A 23,488-nucleotide genomic window follows, 5' to 3' on the forward strand; every position below is an offset into this window, starting at 1 on the left:
TCCAGGGCAGGAAATGTGCTGGAACTATCTAAATGTACATGTATGGGCTGGAGCTTTCTCCTAGATAGAATATGCGCTTTCACCATCTCAAGGTACACGCCCGGGTGGAGCCTTCTGATGCCATCAGCTGGGTGGAATATGTGCTAGGGATGGCACTGTAACTACCTACTGGTGTGGGCATTGGCTGGAGCCTTCTCCCGGATAGAATACGTGCAGTGACTATCTAGTGGTGCAGTGCCTTCCGAGTGGTGTATATATGCAGGGTTCTTCTATTTATGAGGTATGTGTACTCAGTGGATCCTTCCACGGGCAGAATATGTTCTTGTCTCCTACAGTCAAGCTCGGGCTGGAGCGATCTCATCTGTAGCACACAGGTTTGAGCCATCTTGTCTGTAATAAATGTCCTGTCACCTCTTCCTGGTGTTGTCCCGAGTGGAGCAGTCCTCCAGCTGGTACGCAAGCTTTATGCACCTCCTGAGTAGTAAAATAGCGGGAAAAATCTACGAGAAACTTTATGCGCTGGCTGCACTCCTCAGTAAAATACTCATGTTGCGTAGTGTTGGCAGAAGATCCTCCTCCTGGATAGTATACGTTCAGGATCACACTCATGGGTGGTACTCAGGCTGAACTGGGTCAGTTTTCTTGATTGTTTATGCACTTTCCCCATATCCCACTGGTGATTCATGGGAAAATGCATTAGCAGTTCCCAAAGAAGCAACTAACTCAATCCTTTAACGCATTGCGCTACTTTACTGCTCTACGAACATACTATTACTCAGACCTATACTATGCTATAGCATATAGTCCCCTATAACATTATAGAAGGTGACACTTCATGCATAAAACTTTAACACACTAAACTGACATAACAAGTGATAGTCGGAATCCTTGAATTAATCTCAGCCATTGGTAATTAACCGGGCCACATCCCATGGACACTATGGAACTGGAACCAATTTATACCTGACTGATGACCACTAATAAGGATGTAATTGATTTTGGGTGCTTGTGTTCTGGTTCAGGGAGGACCTGACCTGGCAGTTTACACTGGATTTTTTCATACTGGAGCAGAACGATTTGCATATTTATGGGTCCAAACTGAGGTGGCATGGTGTGCAAATAACGATGGACTGGGATGCAGCCCTTTTAACAATTGATGCCAATTGCTTACCAGTGGCTAAAATTAATTCACTGAATCTATGACTTTTTTGTATACTTCACTGTGAACACACAACACAGCATGAACAAGCATTCATCTATACAATGTTCCAAGGAAGACTCCTGTTGCCTTTAATCTCATTGGTGGGATGTGAAAGTACATTTGATAAATATATGGGTGTTGAAAACCTAGTTTCTTTATAGATGTGGGTCATCAAAAAAACAGAATAAATGTTCATGGTATTGCAGATTAAATCACAGAAAACCATTCTAGCTCCGATAAAATTGAACAGCAGGTCCAGCTAAGAGAGGTCGTGGGCTGTGTTAACACCTCACCTGTTTTCCCAAAGCTGAATGAGAGCCTCAAGCTTTTAGCCATTTACAGTATGAAAACAGACGAGGCCTCTGAGGTTTAATGAATACATCCATTTTCAGCTCTCTAGTGCCCTGCTCTCAGAAGCAGTGGTAGAGGCAGGCTTTTGATATGGAGACAGAAAGAGCCTGTGGCACATCAAACATGGCCGCTGAAGTTAGATCTCTGCAGGTAGGATATCAAGCCCTTGTTGTGCCAGCTTTTAAAAGTTGGTTTGTGGCTTCTTGCCTCTGACGACTTTCCATCATTTGCATGTATTAGAGAGAACAGCGTGTCTGACTGACTAGAAGGGACCGCTTCTGTCCATTTGTGTAGGAAGTGACACGGCGGGGGACATCCAATTCAGAATAAAAGCAGGGGACCTCCTTTATCTAACACAGAATCGGGTAAAGAACTTAAATGTAAAGCAGGGATTATAACTTCCTTACATAAAGGTGAGTGAAGCTTTTGAGTGATATAACAGGCTGTGAAGAATGTACAGCACCAGCCAAACATTTTGGAGAGTTCTGAACACAACACCAACACGACCTGCTTGATAGGAGCCCTAGGCTCTGCCAATGTGCCTCTTCTCTGTAGCAAGACCTGCTGCCTAGCAGCCAGTCCATTTAATTAATGTTGCTCTTCTTGGGTAGAATGGGTCCCAAAATTAACATAACACACTCCGCTGTTGGGTTCTAGATGCCTAAATCAAAACAGCTCACTAAGATATTATGGCCTTGGTGCTCCAACGCTGCTCATTTGATGACTAGGTTCTGGACGCCTACACTGACTACTCGGCCTGCTAATGGGTTCTGGGCACTTCAAAGCAGCTCATACTGCTTTAGAAGCGGGGACACCTACTTCAGTATAGATGGATCAATATTCAACTAGTTTCTGAGTATTTATTTCAATGAGCCCAGGCTGCTGTTGGATTCTAAGCACCTACTTCATCACAACTTACTCTGCTCCTAGGCCAAGGGCAACACACCGCACACTCTTGAGGCACCTTTAGCAACACAGGATAACAGAACAACACAGCATACTTCATTATTGTGGCTGGGGCGCCAGAAATATCAGACTCAAAAGTCAATAAAGCTCACAAACTGACTTAACAGAGCAAAATTTCCAATCACCCTGCTGGAAGCACATGACCACAAACGCATCGCTTCTGTCAGAGCTGACTCCCTCCGTTTTATAAATTTCGATCATTTCTGCCTCTGTGCCCTCGCTGCCACTCTCACGTGTACCCAGGGGGATCCCTTGCTCCCCTCCATCCGTGGCTCTTGGCCTCTGTGCCGTCAGTGTCTGGCTATGGTGGCCCTACGGCCAGAGCTTTTTCGACATTGGGTTTTCTGTCCCTGGACCAGCCTGACGTTTCCCTCTGTGGGAGGCTGCTTTTCTTTCCCTTTGTGTTCACGTGCCTCCTCCCCCTCCTTGCTGACATCTTCGTATATAAACCCTCTTGCCTGATAAAATAATTGCTCCGGGCAGCCGAGAAGAATGGACTCGGGTACCACAGCGAAACCGACCTCTCAGGCTGCCAGCATCCTCCCTCTCGCCCCACTCTCGTGCGCCTAAAGTTTGACTTGAATAATAAGCAGAGAGGGGCGTGGAGATCTTGGGATTTTGAGGGACACGGAGGTGATGATGGATGGACAATGGGAGTGATGTGGGTGGGGTACAGAAAAGGTGGGGAGAAGATGGAAAGAGCCGAAAGGTAGATGGACTGTAGCAACGCGGAATTTCCGGAAAACAGCCCGAAAGGCCCTACAGTATACCGGATGGCGTTATATAGTCCCTCTGTATATGCGGGAAATACCTGCCTAACTTGCCATGCTCATACCTTTTATTAAAGGGGCGGGTCCTTGATGCGGGAGGAGGAAACGCGGGATGATGGGCAGAGAAGGGGGACGGAGAAATCCACAGTTGTGAGGGTGGACGTAGAGGAAGGGAGAGGCAGCAAAGTACAGCAAGGATGCGAGCAGGGGTGCTCGGACACTGGCGCGCAGGGGTGCCGGGGCGTGGGGGTGCGGGCTGAACGATGCACTCGGCGGTAGCGGGGAACGGCAGGGACGGGAGACTTTGCAGCTGAATGAGGGGACGCGGGGGTTGCGGGGCGTGTGGCGGGCGGATAGGAGGAGCCAAGGGCGGCCATTGGCGCCGTGCTCCGAAGGAGGTGCCGGGGAAGGGGAGGGGGCTGAATTACGAGCCCTTGGCGTGCTTCAGTTTGTTTTTCTCCCCCTTTGAGCTAACACTGCTCCGTCCTGTCCGTGCTCTCCCCCCTATCGGATTATTAAACAGAGGCAGGGGGCTCCGCAATTCGACACCCCTCCCCAGGGAACAGGGAGCTGGAATCCGGGGTACCAGGTAAGGGGCTTTTCTTCTGCTGTTACCCGTGGGTGATAAGTACTCCGGTCTGCTGTTCCCTTTAATTCCCAGACGGGCCCTTGTCTGCGACCACGAACTGCAAAGCGCCCCACTTAAGTTTTTTGTGTGTGTCCGCCGGTCCTGCCCCCGGGTGGGGGCTCCTGGGGGGGTTAATGACCCGGTACTTGTACTGGTGGTGTTTGTTTTGTATGCAGTGGGTTTAGACCTGGAGTTTTTGTGATGATAATTGGCTGACCGGGGCGCGTAAACAGTTAGGTGAGGTGGCCGGGCAGCAGGGGGGGTGTGTCTGACATTTGACCTGGGGTGCAAGGATGCAGGGTGTTGGCACCCCCGCCCTCGTTATACTGTGCACTGGAGAGGGGAAAGCATTACTTACATTGTGTGATTTAAATGTACGGATTCACTCCTTTGCTAGAAAAGCTTCGGGCAACTTATGTTTTTACTGTCGAATCTGTGGGTTACGTGCTTGGCGCCTATCTCCAAATAGGGCGAGTGAATCACTGCACTGCGCGCATTACTTATCGTGTTCTATAGCGCTACACTGCTGTCTCTCAGACTTCCCAGCGCCGAGCGTTACAGACGCGGTGATTCCCTACGGAGACAAATTGGCTTGCGGTGGGTGCCCTGCGCGCTGCAGGGACGCAGCTTGGGGCCCCCGGGGGCTGGAGCCGGTCCGGCGGCACTGCGGGGCTCTTGGACTCCGGGTGCCTCCCCCCCACGTCTCGGCGGGGCACAGCCCCCCGAGCTCGCGTCTCGCAGGACTCCGCGAGGGTCTCGGTCAGCGCAGCTTCTCTGCCAGGCGTTGCGGAGGTGTCCGGGGATCTGCGCAGTGTACGCCAGGGCTGCCGTCGCTTCACAGGGCACCGCGGCTGGGCACAGCTGGCTCTCTGCATGCTGCCTAGGGCTTCCCGTGGTCTATCTGTCGGGCACCTGCAGGGATGGATCTCTGAGACTCTTGCGGGGTACTCAAGTCAGGACTCCACGGACCCTCCGCAGTGGGGCTCCGGGTCCCATGCAGGGATCTCTGAGGCTCCTGCAGGAGGCTGAACTCCTCCGCGGACTCCCCACAAAGGACTCTGGGTCCTTCAGACTCCCCATCCCCCCTAGCTGTGCGGATCCTGGATGGTTCCTAGGCCCCCTGATTTCAGAGTGGGGCCCGCTCCAGAGGGTGTCTACCTCCCAGATAAACGCAGCCTTAGGCGAGTTCTGGAGCCTGAGTGCAGACACTGCAGCGCTGAATTAGTTTATTGCTCCAGTAGGGAAAAAGAGGACGGGCGAAAGTGCATTCTGTACGTCGATGGACCAGACAGAGGTCCCTGAGCCATGGCTTTGGAATTGTCAGACTCCCACTGACTGTGCATCAATGGGGCATATAGAGGCCCCTGAGCCAAGGCTTTGGAATTGTTAGACTTCCACTGACTGTGCACCAAGAGGGGCATATAGAGGTCACTGAGCCAGGGCTTTGGAATTGTCAGACTCCCACTGACTGTGCACCAGAGGGGCATATAGAGGTCCCTGAGCTAGGGCTTTGGAATTGCCACCCTCCCACTGACTGTGCATCATTGGGGCATATAGAGGTCCCTGAGCCAGGGCTTTGGAATTGTCAGACTCCCACTGACTGTGCATCAATGGGGCATATAGAGGTCCCTGAGCCAGGGCTTTGGAATTGTCAGACTCCCACTGACTGTGCACCAGAGGGGCATATAGAGGTCCCTGAGCCAGGGCTTTGGAATTGCCACCCTCCCACTGACTGTGCATCAATGGGGCATATAGAGGTCCCTGAGCCAGGGCTTTGGAATTGCCACCCTCCCACTGACTGTGCATCAATGGGGCATATAGAGGTCCCTGAGCCAGGGCTTTGGAATTGCCACCCTCCCACTGACTGTGCATCAATGGGGCATATAGAGGTCCCTGAGCCAGGGCTTTGGAATTGCCACCCTCCCACTGACTGTGCATCAATGGGGCATATAGAGGTCCCTGAGCCAGGGCTTTGGAATTGCCACCCTCCCACTGACTGTGCATTAATGGGGCATATAGAGGTCCCTGAGCCAGGGCTTTGGAATTGCCACCCTCCCACTGACTGTGCATCAATGGGGCATATAGAGGTGCCTGAAGAAAGGCCTTGGAAAGTGCCAGGCCCTTCTATTCAGTGCATCGGTGGAACACATAGAAATGTCTGCTGGTGGGCTTTGGAAGTGGCAGACTCCACATACCGTGTACCAGCTGGGCACTCGGAGGGGTCTGAGTTGGGCCTTGCAAAGGGACAGACTCTTCCAGGCACACTCACACACAACACGAGTTCTCACACATATTCCACCTTGTCCTCATTCTACAGATTGTCTTTGCTTGCTCTCTCCACCAGGCCGGTGATCCCCAGCTCCCCATACACTGACCTGTGCCTTTCAACTCGGATTTCCACCAGTAACGCCTTCACCAGCAGACTGTCATCACCTCTGTGCAGGCAGGCACAGCTGTTTCCTGTTCTAGGGTCTGAGCACTTCCTCTCACCACTGTTTGCATTAATACCTGTTCTTTTCCTTTCATACAGACTGCAACACAGTTACCTCTTGGCACACTGTGCCCTAATCCAGTCCCCCCAATTGTTTAATACAGACTCCCACCTCCCACCCATTCTGTACATGCCTTGGTTCCTTCCACCCCAGACTGTTAAGTCCCCTTCCACCTGCAGGCTGAGCTTCCTTCTTCACAGACTCGTTTAGTTAATCTCTATCTCTCTCTGACTTCCATTTGCATTCATTCCTACTCCTTCCTAGTGTCAGAACTCCTTCCTCTCAGGTCACGCCTCCTTCCTTTATTATAGACCGTCACTTCTCCCCATTGGCCCCCAGACTGGCACACTATGTCCCTGTCACTCCTCACTCCTTCCACGCCATGACTGCCCAGTCGTTTCACACAGCATATCCTTCAAGCTCGGCTGTCCTCTGTCCATCCTTCCACATGCAGACTGTCACCTCTTGAGCCCTCCTCACAACCTAAACCTCTCGCACCTTCAACACACAGACTACCACATCTCTAACCCTCCGGGGGCTAAGTACACTCTGGCCTTCCATGTATTGTCCCCGACCTTGGCCTGTGTAGTAGGAAGCTGTTCATTCTCCCACTCTGAGGGGATATCGCAAACATGCCGTCTTCATGCTACTCTGAGGAAACTTCCTACGAACACAAAAAAGCTGTAGATAACTGCTTAACAATCGAGAACCAGCGAAGTTCAGTAAACCGTGGTAAAGGCGATGCCAAAACAATTGCAAGAACAGATACAAAAGCAGAAGCTGTCAGGCTCCTCGCCCACTGTGCACAAACACAACCCACCCCAGATAACCACTAACATGGAATATCAACGAGTTCGCTGCAGTACCAACCGTAGCAGTAAACAACCAAACAGGGCAATGCTTGTACCAATCCTTCAAATTGCACATATCTGACCAGGTAAAGATATCCAGCCTTACACACACCAAATATATAATCAGGATATTACTTGTGCACAACCTGATGGTACTCCCAAAGAAAATGGTCTCTGGTCTCCCAGAGACCTGGGTGCGAATGCACCTGGACAATGAGACATGGTCAGTCTAATGGAAATACAGGGCTAGTCAATTCAGTCTTAGCACAGCATAAACTAATGAATCACTGTGGCCAACTTCAGAGAGAAGCTCCGCCTTTCCTTGGAGAAAGGTAGGAAGCAGCGGAAATCTTCAACCTCTCAGCAGCCTATTGCACAGTGGAAGTCACAAACAGTAGGTCAGACTGTCCTTGACCTCTCAGCAGCTTCAGGGACTGATTAGAAATTAGGTGAGGCTGTCCCACTTTAGCTTGAAATGGATCCATTCCTTTTTATAGAAACGTAACAAGTCCAGACTGGGTCAGCGGATTCTTCAATGCATGTCATGGACGGCAGAAAAAGGGTCCTCTCTTATTCATGCTGTGTAATGTATATGTGCATCCTCCGGAGTTTGTACCACAATAGCACCAAAAGCTGCACCCCAATCGCACTGATCCACTTCCAAATTGAAAAGTGAGTTAAGAAACCAATCAACCATCACCACAAGCCTGGACCACATATTCTGCTGGAGAGCTTCCTCTCCATGAATGCAGTCAAGACTGACACGCTGCTTTTGGAAGGATTTGCCCTCTGTCCTGCCTCTGGACTATGTGAATTTGAGGCTTCTTCTTGATCATTTGCATCACCGTCAAATCTGCAGTCAGATATGTGAACCCACACCAACTCACTGTAAACACTCAACCTGCTCCTTGAAAACGAGTACTAAGTACAGCAGACCAGAACTCTGGGGAATGAATGCCAGCTAGATTACTGAAACATTGCTCCCAAAGAAACTCGGGGACTGACCCAAAAGAGGGGAAAAATGTGCATGAAAGTACTAAAATGTGATCTCTGGAAGCTGGGCTAGGAAGTGCTCCCCTAGACCCACGGATCAAAGTAAAAGCCCTCTGTACTGTACCCAAATTTAACTCGAACAAGGATTGGAGGAATTACAGGAATGGGAGGACAACTGTAACCCGGAAGATGATGCTCCACAACCATCCACCCTATGAGCTTACTGGTAGATAAAGAATTTGAGGCTGGTCACTGGGAGTCAAGGGCCACCATCTCTGGAATACCTCGATTCCAAGCCCATAGGCAGGAAGTACATATTTGATGCTTTTTGTGAAATACAAAGAAATGGGCCCAACTAAACATCATGAAGTCCTGGGAGGCAAGGGAGTGATGGAAGAGTGATGGTTGTCACCTCAAGTGAAGTGGGCTTGGACTGTCCCCAGACCCTCTTTTTGTTTACTGCATCAGAAATAGCCAAAAGTTGGAAAGTGTCACTCTAGAAAACTTCCTACTGTCCTCTATGTTCTAATCTCCATACACAGCTCAACACATTTTGGAACCTTTGGAATCTCTTCCACACTCAGATCACCGCCTTTCCTTTATTCCATGCAAGGTATTAGGGTGTCTACACACAATCGCCTCTCCCTCTTCCCACATGGTCTGTCCCAAATCAATTGTTCCAGTTCCCACTCCTTTAACACACATGGGGCCAGATGTAGCAAAGGTTTTTACCCATTCTGTGTCTATGGGAAAAAGTGTTTGTACATATGGCCCCTGGTCTTCAACACGCAAACTGCCACTGGATTTCCTTCAGAAAGGCTGTCATCTCAGTCTCTTCTGTTTCTCTCCTGTCACTCAACCATCATCTAGGACTCCTTCAAAACAGACTGTCACCACCTAGCCTTTCCTTTCTTGGCCGCCACCATGTGTCACCCCCAGTTGCTACATCCGTAGGCAGACTGCCACCTCTGCTCATCCCACCCAGACTGCCACCTCTGCTCATCCCACCCAGACTGCCACAAGTCACTGCACCAGTACGGGCCAGCAGCACTGCTCATGACGCAGACTGACTGCGGACTACGTCCATACGTGCTGTCCCCTCTGCTGGCACACAGGGCCATCTCCAGCCAGGCTTCCACCCACACATGCCCTCCACGTACCCGCCTGTTGCACGACTGTCACCTGTGCTCCTCACACCCGGTCTGTTTCCGCGGAGGCTCTCATCTTCCACTCCTTCTCATCTGGTTATAGCCTTTTTATAAACCCTTTTAGAATCGCCCGATACTGAGCTTGGGAATAGGGCGGCCTGAGGAGCCCGAAGGGAAGTGTCCGGGGCTGAGCTAAAACAACTGAGAGGTAGAAACAGAGGGAAGGGGTGTGGGGGGAATGTGAGGGGTCGATAGGTGGGGAGGGGAAGGGGAGACAGACGGGGGAAAAGGTCAAGAGGGACTAGAAAAAGGAAGACAGAAGATCCACAGAATTAAAAAAGAGGCATATTGAAAGCAGTCAAAGGAGATGGACAGGTAGGAAAAACGCAGCGAGGAGGCAGAATGGAGAGGAGGGAAGAAAGGAATGGAGAGGAGATGCCGGAAAGGAAGAAAGGGACCAGAGGGGTATGAATGGAACGACGCGATATTAATTAAACAATAAAACGGCCATTACTATAGGTAGTCTGGGGTTTGGCAGCGGAATGGCCACTCTCCTCTGCATTTTGGAAACGACGGAAGACCGCTCTAAACAATTCTTATTACAAGAAGGGTTCGTGCTTCTCGCACCCCCTATTCACCGAGGAGCAGAGAGGAAGAGACTGGGGCAGGAGGGATAAAGCCTGTTGTACGGGCTCCTCCTAATGAGCCATTGTTCTCCGAGGAGAGCCTGTGTGTTGAAGGGGGAAAGGGAGAGATACAGAGGACTGAGAGAGAGAGAGCGCCAGAGGAGTGAGAGACCGCCGTCTCTGCATCCGGGCGTGAGAGTCCCCTCTCCCAAGCCTTGCAGAGACCACCCGCAGACGCACACATTATGCAATGTGCTACTCCGAGATCTGCTCTGCCGGTCCCCCAGGACCTCCCCAGCAGCCGGCGGAGCGCAGGATGGCGATATTTGGGTTTAATTGGCTCCCCTTCACCCCAAAGGTGAGCTCATTTACATAAACTCCGGGGCCCCGCCTGGCTGGCATGTTTAGGAAGACCACATCCTGCTGGTGAATCACAATTGGTTGCATGTGGCGAGAGCTTCACAAAGAAATTGACCATTTAAGAAATCCAAAGGCTGGAAATAAGGGGGCGAAGGTGAAAATGCTTTGGTGGCCCAGGCATACAGGAGCTGGTGTTACGGTTCAAACTCCCCACCGAGTCCCTGATCCGCCCGATGGCGTTCATGATCAAGGGGGTGCGGTTGCATTCTAGACCCTTGGGGTCCCTCCCGCCAGCGGGTGACCTGGGTGCTCTGGTTCCTGCTCAGCGACTAGTTCACAGCAATGATGTTAGTTTTCACTTCTTGGTAAATATGTGGCCCTGAATGTTACACCTCAGTGGTCAAGTGCACCGGTGTCTTGGTTGGTCCTTGGGGGTGGGTTATCATGATGTTTGAGCACCACGAAAAGATTGTGAGGTTGATGATGGAGTTTGCGTGCCCCTTCAGGATCAGGGGCATCGATATTGTGGATCACTCGATTAATTAGTAGGGGTTGACGGGCAATGACGTTAGCGTTTTTAGGGAATATTTGTGGGCGAAGACTTATGGGGTTAGGCACCATGTCTGAGCGCAACCACGATGGGATTATTGCTGTTTGTATGAAGGTATTGTCATTAAAGTTTATTCTTCCGTCTGTGGTGGTAATGTTCACTTCGGTACCCAACGTTTCGAGGACATTGATGTTTTGAGTTTGTGCTGCACAACTGAGGTTGTTGAAGTTATCATTGATCCAAGCACCTGGATCCCCTCTCGGGTGGTTAGTGCGCTATACAAATTAACATAACATCCATCGAGTTTGCGTTGCTCATGTTGGAGTTGTGCTCTGTGAGGAAGGATGTTAACAAGGGGGTTCTCAGTAAGAATTCATGACTTGTGCATTAGGGTTTGTCTATATACAGGGCCACTGGAATTATGTGGCAGGGGAGCCCCAAAGTAAGGCGGCAGAGTTGATTAAATTATGCGGCATAATGGAACATATGGTAATACTGTCTGGGAAAGATTTTACCATATTACTACCAGTTTATCTAGCAAATACAGACAAAAGCAACTGAAAGGTGACTAGCTAACCTCTGCAAAGGGCCTTCCTCTGGGCCCGAACATACGTGCAAGATGTTTAGTAATTTTTAATCCGTTTCAGCTAGAAACAATTTTTTTGTTAAAATCTGCAGATTATGCACCAGATGAAAGATCATATGGCAAATGTAACAAATTGGTAAATATGCAAACAAAATAACAAAAAAACGACCACTGAATCACACAATTCCCGTGGCCCGGGTATATGTTGGTGTGCATGATTAAAAAATAAAGAAAAAAAAAAGAACACTGAGCTCGGCGCTGGAGAGGGTACCACTTAGTGTTCACTGGATATGATGGTTGGTTTCATATGGTGCTGTTGGGTTGGCGCCATGAGTTGGAGGAAACATTTGGTTTAGTTTTCTGTATCTGAGGGTGAGGCCTTCAGACTTTGGGGTCTGAGTTCAGTGGCTCTCATTATATGCTTTGCACTTCATGTTGGGGCTTCTGCACAATTTGACTGAGTGCTTGCTCTGCATTCATAGTTTCTGCAGCGGATATAAAGTGTAATGTTCTGCATCAACAGACATCGAAGTTAGCTGGCGATCCAAATATGTTGATGTTAGAACTTGCATTCCACATTAGATGCTTCACATACCGAAAGGTTTGCATACAATCTTATAAGAGTTAATGTAGGGGTTTAGTCATTACTTTGGAGGCCGTTGAAGTTCATGGAAGATGCTGTGTATTCGCTGGTATGGCTGTTGATTGGGGTGTGCTCTGCACTGGAGTGCACTGACTTCAGCATTCATGCTCGGCCTTTTGAAGGTGTTGTCCTCTGCTCTGGTATAGTAGGTCTGGTATACAGATATGTGACCTGCATATGCCTGCTTCCTTGTTTGGGATGACAATCTAGCTTTGAGTGAGATTTTTTTTTTTTTTTTTAGGATTTGTAGTATTCATATCGTAGTATGTATGTATGAATACATCTTACACAGTGAAGTCACCACTGTGTACTTTCAGCCCTTCTAAACTTTCCATAGGCATTTTCTGATTTACCAATAACTTTGCCCGAAGCAATGGATCTGCATCAAATGTGACACTCCCTTAGTGTAGTCAACTATGGTTTGGTTTAGCACATTTAGTGCACTTCCATCTAGGGGGCAGAGGGGGAGTTAGAGGTTGGTTGTATGGTCAAAAGAGAGATGTTTTCCCATTTTTAGCTCCCTTTGCAAATCTGACAATTAGCTACAGGCAAAACCACTGAACAGATTTACATCAAACCAGATATGAATGTAAAACTTTACTCAAAGTGTAGTTTTTTTGAGTTAGTGTAAATATGTTCATTAGTTTTTGAGAGATTGTTTAAAAAAAAAAAAAAGAGCCCCCTAGGCTTCAAAAGGGCAACCATTTTGTATGTGTTGCCTGTTGAAAAGCTATTTGTTTGTTGATTTGCTTATAACTTTGGCCGTGTTTGACAAATGCACATTAAATTTGGCAGACAGCACCTTGAAGTTTCTCCTGGTATTCTCAAATTTGTACAGATCCGTTAAAGAGGGAAAACAAGTATGTATTTACTAATTTGACACTTTGTGAAAATGCACATAATTTGGCAAAAGCTTGAAAGATTAGTTTTCTATTGTTATGTCATGTATTCTGCTGATCCATGGGGTGGTGCAAAGTTAAAAGGGCAAGGTCAATAAAATGTCCATTTGTTTATAATTTTGGTGCATGAGGAAGATATATCAAGTGTGGCAGGCAGTTAAAGTCGCTGCCCACAGGATATATGTTTCAGGTTTCTTAAGGATCTAATAGAGGTTCAGCAAACACAAAACCATAAAAGCAGCCAATGGTACCAGTTATGGTATGCAAAACGAAATGCACACAATAACTCGTGTCCCGCAATGCTCAGCAGAACCCTATGTCAGCCTACTAAAAAGCAAAACATGTTGGCGGCACCAGCTGGTGTGAAACGCACACCATAGTTGGGGAATTTCAGGACTTTTTTGGGTTTGCTGAAACATATATAAAACTAATTTCATGACTGGGTGACGGCACCCATGCATCCAGCTGAAGACGGGTGTATGGAATTTGGGGATGGCTATTTCTGTCACATCACAAATACACAGCCAAGAACCTAAGTTCACTAATAAAACATTAGCACTCAAATTACCAGTTTCCAGTGTTTTATTTAATTCCCAACAGCAGAGTCAATATTCGACATCGAGCCTTGAACAAGTCTTGTTCAGATTCAGCCCGGGGTAAATTTTTGACATTCATCCTTGGATGACGGATAGACAATGTCTTTGATGTGCATCCGTCCAGTTGTTGAAGAAAGAATCCTGGAAATGGACTTGTTTGGGACTGTTAGTATTGAGGATGAAATCAGTCAGTTTCACATTAGTATACCCACGTTGACGTTCAAGCTTAAATAATGAAGGGACAGCCTTTTAGGTTGCCAGTGTGCTTGGTTGTGAAGTTCATCAGGTGCCATCAAAAGACTGCTGAGCCCTGCATCCATTGATGGGGGAAGAGGATGATGTGCAGTTCCACTAACAGCTTGCAGCTTACTGGGAAAGAAGACGGTTTGTTGTGGAACTATGCAGTTTATTGAATCCTCTAGGAAGGAGGTAGGATCTGAACAATCAAAGTATGATGTGCTGTATGTCGGTTGGACAGGACACTTTGAAGATGAGGTTCTTAAGAATCCCAAAGGCTAAGACATAAAGTTGGATCGGGAGACAGAGGACATCCTTCTTTGAAATGATGAGTGTGTTTTCCACAAGGTGGATGGTAATCCTCTTTCTAGAAACATGTTCAGCAGCTTGACTGGTAGTTATGCAGAAAGAGGTTGGTGTCATATTTAATTGCTGATGGATGCTTACTGCATTATTAGAGACATTAAATGACTGAGTGGCGAGTGCGTAGTCAAGTTTTACTAAAGGCCTAATTTAGAGTTTTACGGAGAGAGTACTCTGTCGCAAAGGTGACATAGTATCCTGTCCTCCAAACTGAAGGTCTGCCTGCCTCATTTAGAGTCGGGCAGACATTCAGTATCTCGACTGCAGAGACCTCTCCATCTCCACCCCCAACAAAGTAACGACTGTCGGAGGTTTTGCCATTCGTCTGCACACCAGAATGGGCACACAAATGGCCATCACCACCAGGTAAAACCTGGTGGTAGGGCACAGTGAAAACTGCAAAGTGACCCCCCACCCCATTGGAGAAATTGTTAGATTTTGAAAATAAAAAATGTTGACATTTTTATGGAAGGCTCCATCATCTTGATGGAGACTACAGTCAAACTTTCAATGCAACTGTTACTGGGTGCCTCAAACGCACAACATGTCCATTGGGCTAGCAGACATCTCTTACGTTTGGAAGCCAGAGTACCCATGCGGTGGCTGGAACAAAGTGCGCCACCATGGCGAAGGTGCATACTGTGTCTGCCAACGTCTAAATCAGCCCCCAAGTTTTCCAGGTCTAAAGTGTGTGTGTTGTGTGTGGGTTGATATAATGTTGGTAGATGGCAATCGGAAAAAAGGACAAGAAGGTGATGATTAGGTTGAGACTGCTGCCCAGCATGCTTTGGTCCTTTTCAAGGAGTTAATATTTGACTCTAGGTTCCACGTTTTAGAGAGCTGACTTTTAGATCTCTGTACCTCTTTCGAATACCCTTTGTTTTGGGTTGCAGACATTGGCAGTAAAGTTTGCATAGTGTAGGACAGTGGTTCCCAACCTGTGGTCCTGGGACCCCTGGGAGCCTGCAAAACCTTCTCACGGGGTCCGCGACTGCTTAGAAAATTAAAAAATATTGACAAATTAGGTCCCCAGCTTTCAGTAATGACTCGGGCGGGGGTACCCGGATTCCAATGATGATTCAGTGGGGGTCCCTGGGTTCCATTAATGTTAAAATGGGGGTCCACATAAGCCAACAGGTTAGGAACCACTGGTGTAGGAGTTCCTTTGCAGTGAAGTTAGCATTCGTGCTGCAGGTTCACTGGTGTTTGAAGGCCTTAGATTGTGCCATGTAGAGGTTTATGGTCAAAGATATGCAGGACTGCACTCCCCGGAGAGCTTGCAGGCCCTCTGAGAAGGTTTCTCAGAGCCCTGAGGGCTATGCAAAGAGCAGCTGTTGTTGCCAACTTTTTTTCATAGTTGTGAAAAACGGTGGGAGCCTGTGCCATTTATCCAGGTTGGCAGGGCGTGTTATTAACATTAGAAAGGCTGTCACAGGCAGGCAATAGATGTCAGAAATGACGGAGCAGTGTCCGTGTTTCGTTAAACCGTGACACTGTAATCTAGCAGTACTTTGTGACAAAGGGTGCCGACAACACAGTAAAACAATGCTGTAGTATTCTGTACCATTGGTACTTCAACTATACAAACTCGCAGAATGAAGAGCTGCAGCCCAATGTATATGGGATGTACTGTTGTTTTGGCCACAATCACATTCATCCTGAAAATTGTGACAATTTCTATTCCCCCCCCCCCCCCCCCCCCCCAAAAAAAAGTCACTGCCTCGTGACATCATGCACATCGAAATATCGGCAGGCTCTCTGGTCTTGCCTCAAAACAGTTGACATTTTGTGAAATTTGTTTCACGAAATATGAAGAAGTCATCTAAAGAAGTGGTCCGACAGAGACATTGCGTTGTCGGTTCCTTTTTAGGTCTCACCCACAGAAAGCTCTTGGCTATCTGTTTGTGAAAAGACCAATTATATGCCGCACTAAAAACATACAGTAGGCCTTAGAGAGAGCCCTTGGTGTATCATTGTTTGGCATTCCAGTCAATCTTGCTGGCTTCTAATTTGATGGCTTTGTGCCTTCTTGTATACCACTCTCCTGCAGTGTGGCTCCTTTTCGTCCTTTTGATTGGGTGACTTGTGTTCTACCACATATCACATCAAAGTACTACTTTCTTCTTTTTTGTTAACACTCCATGGAGTTTGTGTATCTCTTGCTCTCTCACCTGAGTGCTGCTTCACCCATAATATGCGTGAGCTAGTCATGGTCCTCCGCACTCTTCTCTGGAAAAGCACAGCATCAAGCATGCTTTTGTTGGATTTCACAAAAGAACTAACTTTCTTTGGTTTTTGTTTGATCTCCTGCAATCCACATGTTGCTTGTAAGCCCAGGCCCTTGAACACAAACCCACATTTAGGGTGGGCTGCCTCACTCGCCTCAGCTGGAGATGTCCCTTCTCCCAGATTCTCATAAAACTGCTTTCAGGGCTGCCAAAAGTGGAAAGTAAATTAGTCCCTAGTAAGCGTTTTTCTCTAATTTCCGACACTTTCTTATTCACAGCCCTACAGAGCTTTTATATTGGTTTACTTTACTGCGACTTATCTTCTGTTCAGTTTCCTGAGTTAAAAGTATTTTGAAAATATGCCATCCTATTTATTACAATAGAAAATATTGTGTTCATTGGTCATTTTGAAGATGCGTTAATATACGTGTTTGATCCACCAGTATATTTTTTTTCAACTTTCAGTTGTAAACGATGCTTTCCAAACCCACACTAGCAAAGCCAATAGCTTGTCACTCGCATTATAAAAACGATCCGTTTGGCTTTATCAATGCATTTTTCTTTTATATAGTACTGTAATGGCCCTCACGCAAGCAGCTTCGGGGCACTTCACATAAAAGTATCGTGACAGTCGTATCAAAAGTCACCACTCTAAAAAGCTTGTGGTGACACAAAACAAAATGCATTTTCTGTTAATATACAAAATTACCACCATACGCATGCATAAGTTGGCCATCCTTCCAAAATAGCCTCTCTGTGTTGAAATTTGTTAACACACGTCGTCACACGTGCTCATTCATATGGATGCATGCCGGTGATTTGGGCTTTATTTAATTTTTGCCGTTGCAACATAGCTGAATGCATTTTAGAATGGTACAAAAAAGCACTGGCAAACCCCAGTACATCACTGCATAGCTGTTAAAGGGGGGGACGTGCGAGATTGGCCAAGTACAAAAATGTATAAGTTGTCGATAAAGCGCATAAAAGAAAGAACTTCAGGGCCGACTCCTCCTCATAAATTGACTGTAAACACGTGCATGTTGAACGTGCTCCACGTGCATATGTAAACTCTACTAGATAACTTGTATCCCTCGAAGACGATCTGTACATTTGGTCTCCGTTTCACATTTACTATATTTATGTAGCTTTAAAAAAAACACTATGTGAGGGTTTGGACACATGCACATTTCAAGAAATAACTTATTAGGTACATGCAGGGACGCCAGTAATATGAAACCAGACCAAGTGCTTTGATCTGCCACATTCTATAAAAGCTCAAATAATGAACTACACGGGGTTTGGTCAGAACAGCCCAGCACCTTTTGTAATGTTAATCGGTGTTGCAGAGCAGGAACTGGGCTAACTGGGGGTGATCTGGAATATGAAGGAAAGTGCATCCGATAGACCGCCAGGGCCTGACGTGCAGTGGAGTGGTAGCTCATAACTTTATCACATGTGAAGTAGAACCATCTAAGCAGCTCATTATCAAACATCTTTAAGTCTTAGGTTGTGCATCCATCTTGGACAAAAGCAAGCTTGTTCCTGCTGTTCCCATTCCAGATGGCTTTATAATCCTAGTTCTGAGAAAAGGGTAAGAGGATCGCTACTGTGCCAAAAGGGTCAGGGTTGTCGTGTCAACAAACACATCAACCCTCCCCCCCTCAGGTGCTTACTGTCATATTAAGTCCTAATTATACAAATACAAGAACGCTCCTCTGTCTGTACGTGCGGTTTTAACGACTAAATTAAATATAAATGCCCTTTCTGTCTCTCTATAGTTTAGAAATAATGTTCCCGACAGGAATTTTGTTTACAGATTTTTTTGTATAATAGGGATATGGATATGAATTCTGACAAAAAGAGTGTACGTATAACATGAATATGCGAGTTGTGTTTCGATATGAGAATTGTGTGGAAAATATTGTTACTGTTAGGGTAACGTTTTTTAAAGTGTAATATTATCTTTTTGTTTTGTTTTTATTGAGTTGAAATAAACGACATTATTGTTTTAACCTATAAAGAGACAGAGGGTGAATTTATAATCCTGGTTACCTTAAACGTCCAATGACTTAATCGACTTAACCATGTGAGGTTGTTCAGACATTTCTTTTCTGAAGTGCACAAACCCTCCAATCTTTTTCGCAGCAAGTCATTCTTGTGGCCTGTTTCCCTTCCAGTACCTACAACAGAGTGAGTAAAAAGCCACTTCTGACGGGGTGTCACAGCTGGAAACGGTGCCTACTGTGCCCCCCTTCATGGCCATCGCCTCTTCTGAGAGCAGCCGGAGGGCGCGTATGCCCTTCTGCAGGGCCAGCCGTGCCCGGTGCCCAGGGGCGCACGGCTCGGTGTCCGTGGACGGCGGGGAGGCCGCCCCTGCTCAGGCGAGGAGAGGGACAGGACCAGGCCGCTCGGAGCAGCAGGAAACGCCTTTCCTTCCGGACCAGACTAACACAAGCTGCTGGGGGACGGAGGCGGAGCACCGTATCCCCTACAGGCTTGCCACAGGGTTTAATGTAATATAAACGCACTGCTGCCAGCCCAGCCTGCGTTCCCGAACTCCTGGTCGCCGTGCCCACTCTAAAGCACACAAAGTCGAATCAACCTTCAAGGAAATGCCTCGAAATTCGAGCAGTCTGTGGAGGTTAGATCAGCGCTGCCACCATGGGCTGGCTGCACTGCTTGGCACTCGCTGAACTTCCCAAGCCTCCCACCTCGCTGTGGGCTTTCATTCCTCAGTGACCTCATATCCGGGCCCTCTGAGGGTTTCTGCCCAACCTACATCCTCGGAGGCTGTGGTAATAAACTGAATATTCACTGGAAAGTTACTCCTGGACGGCCCCTGTAATGTAAATTGAAGCCTTGCTTTGCTGGAGGTACAGTGGGTGCCAAAGTGGGAACTAAGCAGTCCAGCAGGTTAGGGTATTGCGGGTCTGCCGTGCTATGGGGCCTGTTACTTAAATGTTCGCCTACATTGAATCGGATGTCCTTGGAGACAGCATGGAGACTGGACACTTTTCTTGGACCTGTTTCAGGTTTGCTGGCCTCTCTATACCATTACAGACCACGTGGGCAAAATATCAAATAAACAGAATGTTTTTCTTTGGCTTGCTTTGTCTGCCAGCATCCGTGTATCACAAGTTCCTAAAGGGGGTGTAAACTATCTGTTAACAGGAGCCTATTATCCGGCATGCAGTACTTGCAAGCTTCCTAAAGGCGGTGGAAGTAATCCGTCAATAGGAGCCTTCTATCCGGCATGCATTATTTGCAAGCTTCCATGGCATCGCTGCTTCCTAAAGGCGGTGGAAGTAATCTGGAGCCTTCTCTCTGGCATGCAGTACTTGCCAGCCTCTATTCATCCCTTCTTCCTAATGGCTGTGGAATCCATACGTCATCAGGACCCTTCTATCCGCCATGTAGTATTTGCCAGTCTCCATTCGTTACTGGTACCTAAAGGTGACGGAAGCAATCCGTCATCAGGAATCTTCTTAGGCATGCAGTACTTGCCAGCTTCCGTGGCATTACAGGTTCTTGCAGACATCGAAGCAGGCTGTCAGGAGGAGACATCTGGAGGCACTACGGGCATGCCGGCCAACATGGCATCACAGGTCCTCAGAGATGGTGGAAGCAGTCTGTTGCTAGGTGACTGCTCTCAGGAATGAAGTGTACATAGTAGTTGATATGGTACCAGAGGTCCTTAAAGATGGCGGAAGCAGTTGAACAGGTGGAGACTTCTCCTGGTCTTGTGTGCATGCAGTCTACCAAGTAACACAGTTTCTTTGAGACAGTGGGAGAAGTCTATCACTAGGATATTTTATTCAAGCATAGTGTCCAAGCCAGCTTTTGTGGTATCTGAGTCTTGGATGTTGGGCGCAGCCTGTCCCCAGGAGACTCCGCTCAGACATAAAGCATACATGCAAGCCTCCATGGCATGATGGGAGGTTTCCTCAGGCGTGCAGTTCTTGGAGAGGTGGAAGCAGGCAGTCACGTGGAGGCTTTGTTCGGGCATATGCCAGCCTCTATGGTAACACAGATTCCTAAGCAGTAAGTCTGGTGGAGAGTTCTATCTTGCTTGCTGTCTAGATGCCAGCCTCCATTCTTCACCAAAGTTCTTGGAGACAGTGGGAGCAGTGCATTATGGGTCGACATCTAATCGTCCTATTTTGTGCATACCAGCCTCCATGGTATCAGAAGTTCCTAGAAATGGTAGAGGCATCTACTGGTCCTGTTGTGTGCATGGCAGTCTACAAAGTTAGCAGCTTCTTTGAGATGGTGGAAGCAGTCCATCGCCAGGGCACTGGCCCGCAGTGTCCAAGCCAGCCAGCGTGCTATCACAACTTCCTAGAGGTAGAGGAGACAGTCTGACGGCAAGAGACGTCTCTCAAGCATGCAGTGTGCATGCCAGCTACCATGGTATGACAAGCTTAGTGATACAGTAAAAGCATCTGTGGTATCCAGTGCTTTAAGTGGGCAAGCACTCTCCCGTACTGAGTACCTGCACTTCTTGAATTTGAAAGAGTGAGTTCAGCTCTGGTGCAGTACATTCAATGGTAGAGTTCTGGGATTTCAAAGGAACAAACAGGTACTCTAAAGAGTGAGTACCTGGACTTCTATGTTTCCATTTAAAGCGCTGGGTGGTATCGCAGGTTCTTAGAGAGATGGTAGAAGTATATTAAGTGGGACTTCTCTCAGGCATGCGGTTTATATTCAAGCCAAGGTGGGATTACTGGTTGTTAGAGGTGGTGGAGTCAGCCCAGCCAGGTTGAGACTGTGTGTGCACGCAGACCCACATGAAATTGCAGTCTCTTTAGCCAGAAAGTTGGTCTGGTTTTTAATGTTCTTCTGCAGAACCTCTTCGCTTGGTTTCTTCCTCTGTTTCTATGATTATCCGGGCTGATACACTGCACTTACATGCCAACAGGGGCTGGCGAGAGCTATTGATTTGCATTACGTATTGTTATGTTTTCCTAAAAACATCTGCTCCCACAGATTGCCAAATGTTGCTAACGCAGAAGGAAAGTGCTCAGGAGCTGATGACCTCAACAGCATGGGCTGGAGAATATTCTACACGTAAATGACACGCCTGAGAATAGAGTGCTCTGTGAAGAGGGAAAACCTCATCCTAACCTTCACTGATGACATCACACTGGTACCTCCCCTGGTCTTTGTTTAATAGTCAGGCAGTATAGACTGACCATGAAGAGGGTAACACTTCTGTGTGCATGAGTAACCATGCGAGCTGTGCACACAGTATTGTATATACCGGAGTAAAGTACCCGAATTATAGTGGTAAACTGCAGTGTGTAACAGGCGGTATACTACCTTGTGTCGCTTCTGGCTAATAGATAATCAGTTAAGGCGATGTTGAAGCTTTTTGGTTACATTCAAGGACAGTTGTTTTTAATGTTAGTCCTAATGTTACTATAAATAACATATTTATAGTGGACAGGATGCATTCTCTTTTCAATTTGACATTGAAAAGTAATCAACGTTGCAAGGGTCCTACACTGATTTCCCTGAATATATAGAAATTAAAAAATGATACTAATTTGCTGTTACAATGTAACATTATTTTTTGAAAATCTTTTTAAATACACGTTGTTTGTTGCAACAGCAGTGAGAGTCAAATCAATGGGCCGAAACATAAAAGCATGCGGGAAGTACAGGTGGAGAGCAGTCTCCACAGTGAATGTAATTTGCCTACCTTTCATTTTCACAAAGATTCTCCATAGAGGAGGACTCTGCACAGCAGAAATATTTGTTTTTCTTTCTCCCCTGAGAAAATAATTGTCCTTCTGGAGAAAGTCCATTGCCCACGTCCCAGCAGATCTGTGACGAGAGTACCCCATTCCTGATGATGGTACAAGTGAAATGATGTTGGCCCATTGGAGATGATGTAGAGGACTAAAACAATGACCGACTTCACCGATTGGACAACTGATGGGCAGTCCTTAAAGTATCATCAACTCCTGCAATACCTACAGTTCCCAACAGCCTACTTATGTTTGTGTTTTATGTCTGTGTATTTAAATGCGTGTCTCAGGTGATGGCAGGTGCTCCTTTCGGTCTTCCTGACTTTCACAAATCAATACCTATGTGAGATGATATTTTTGGAACAAATTTTCTTTAGCATATCAATATTTTTCATGACCTTGTGCTTAGTGATAATTATGAAGTTAACTGTTTCCGTCTCCAGTTGAAGGGTCCTCTTCTTGCACTCCACGTGTTTACGTTTACTCTCTTCATGTTCTGTATGTATTTTTACACCAATGTTTTGGATCAGATCACATATGTTATGTTATTTCATCATTGGCATTTGCATAGCACATGGTGGCTGAGGTTTCCAGTAGGCTGGAGTCTGATTTACTTGAATTGTCATGTTCCATTGCAATGGTAGTGTCTCCGCTTCAGTTAGTTGTAGGTGGATTTTCTCAGTGTTTGATCAGTGATAAAATTGCGTCCACATTTTATTAATTAGCAGCAATCCCAGATATGTATGGAAATTTGTGGTAGTGAGTGCTTTTACATACCGTATTAGTCCATTGATGAAATATTTAAGCCGCAATGGGTGTAAGTCATGAGTGTAAATTAGTTTTGTCTAAATGTGCACCTTTTTGTATGTAATGTTCTGTGAGTTGACAGCTGTTATGAAGACAGCCAACTATATGGTACATTTGTGATGTATTGAATGCAATCGTGGTTCTGACCAAACCCACTTACGGTACCATCGCCTCACCGCTAAGGCTCCTATCGTACCCAGAACATTCTCTAGTCCTTGTACAATACGCAGACACTTAGTAAGCAATTAAATATAAATTTAGATCCGCAGCCAGCACCAACTCCCACAAGTGTTAAGAGAAATAATTGAGGAAGGAAGAAAAAAACCTTGCCAACCGCAAGGCCGCAACGCGTCTCAGCAGAGTCGCGTCAGATGCCAGGGGTGGTTGTTTGCTCACCGCAAATTAATGCAGTTCTTTGTCTTGGAGAAAATGGGAGATTCTTC

At 47.0% G+C, this 23,488-nt stretch overlaps 1 protein-coding gene across 5 annotated transcripts in view; it reads left to right on the top strand.

Moving 5' to 3' along the window:
- The first annotated feature begins 3,685 nt into the window (after positions 1-3,685).
- Positions 3,686-23,488, top strand: part of SEMA6C (semaphorin 6C) — a 269,991-nt gene continuing 250,188 nt past the window's right edge. For 3 of the 5 annotated variants that reach the window (XM_069218491.1, XM_069218493.1, XM_069218492.1), the window contains exon 1: positions 3,686-3,877. The gene's annotated coding sequence lies outside the window, so the exon portion shown is untranslated. The remainder of the gene's footprint in view (positions 3,878-23,488) is intronic. The other 2 variants (XM_069218494.1, XM_069218495.1) reach the window with 1 other exon arrangement.

This window comes from Pleurodeles waltl, chromosome 12 (genome assembly GCF_031143425.1).
Source record: "Pleurodeles waltl isolate 20211129_DDA chromosome 12, aPleWal1.hap1.20221129, whole genome shotgun sequence".
NCBI lineage: Eukaryota > Metazoa > Chordata > Amphibia > Caudata > Salamandridae > Pleurodeles > Pleurodeles waltl.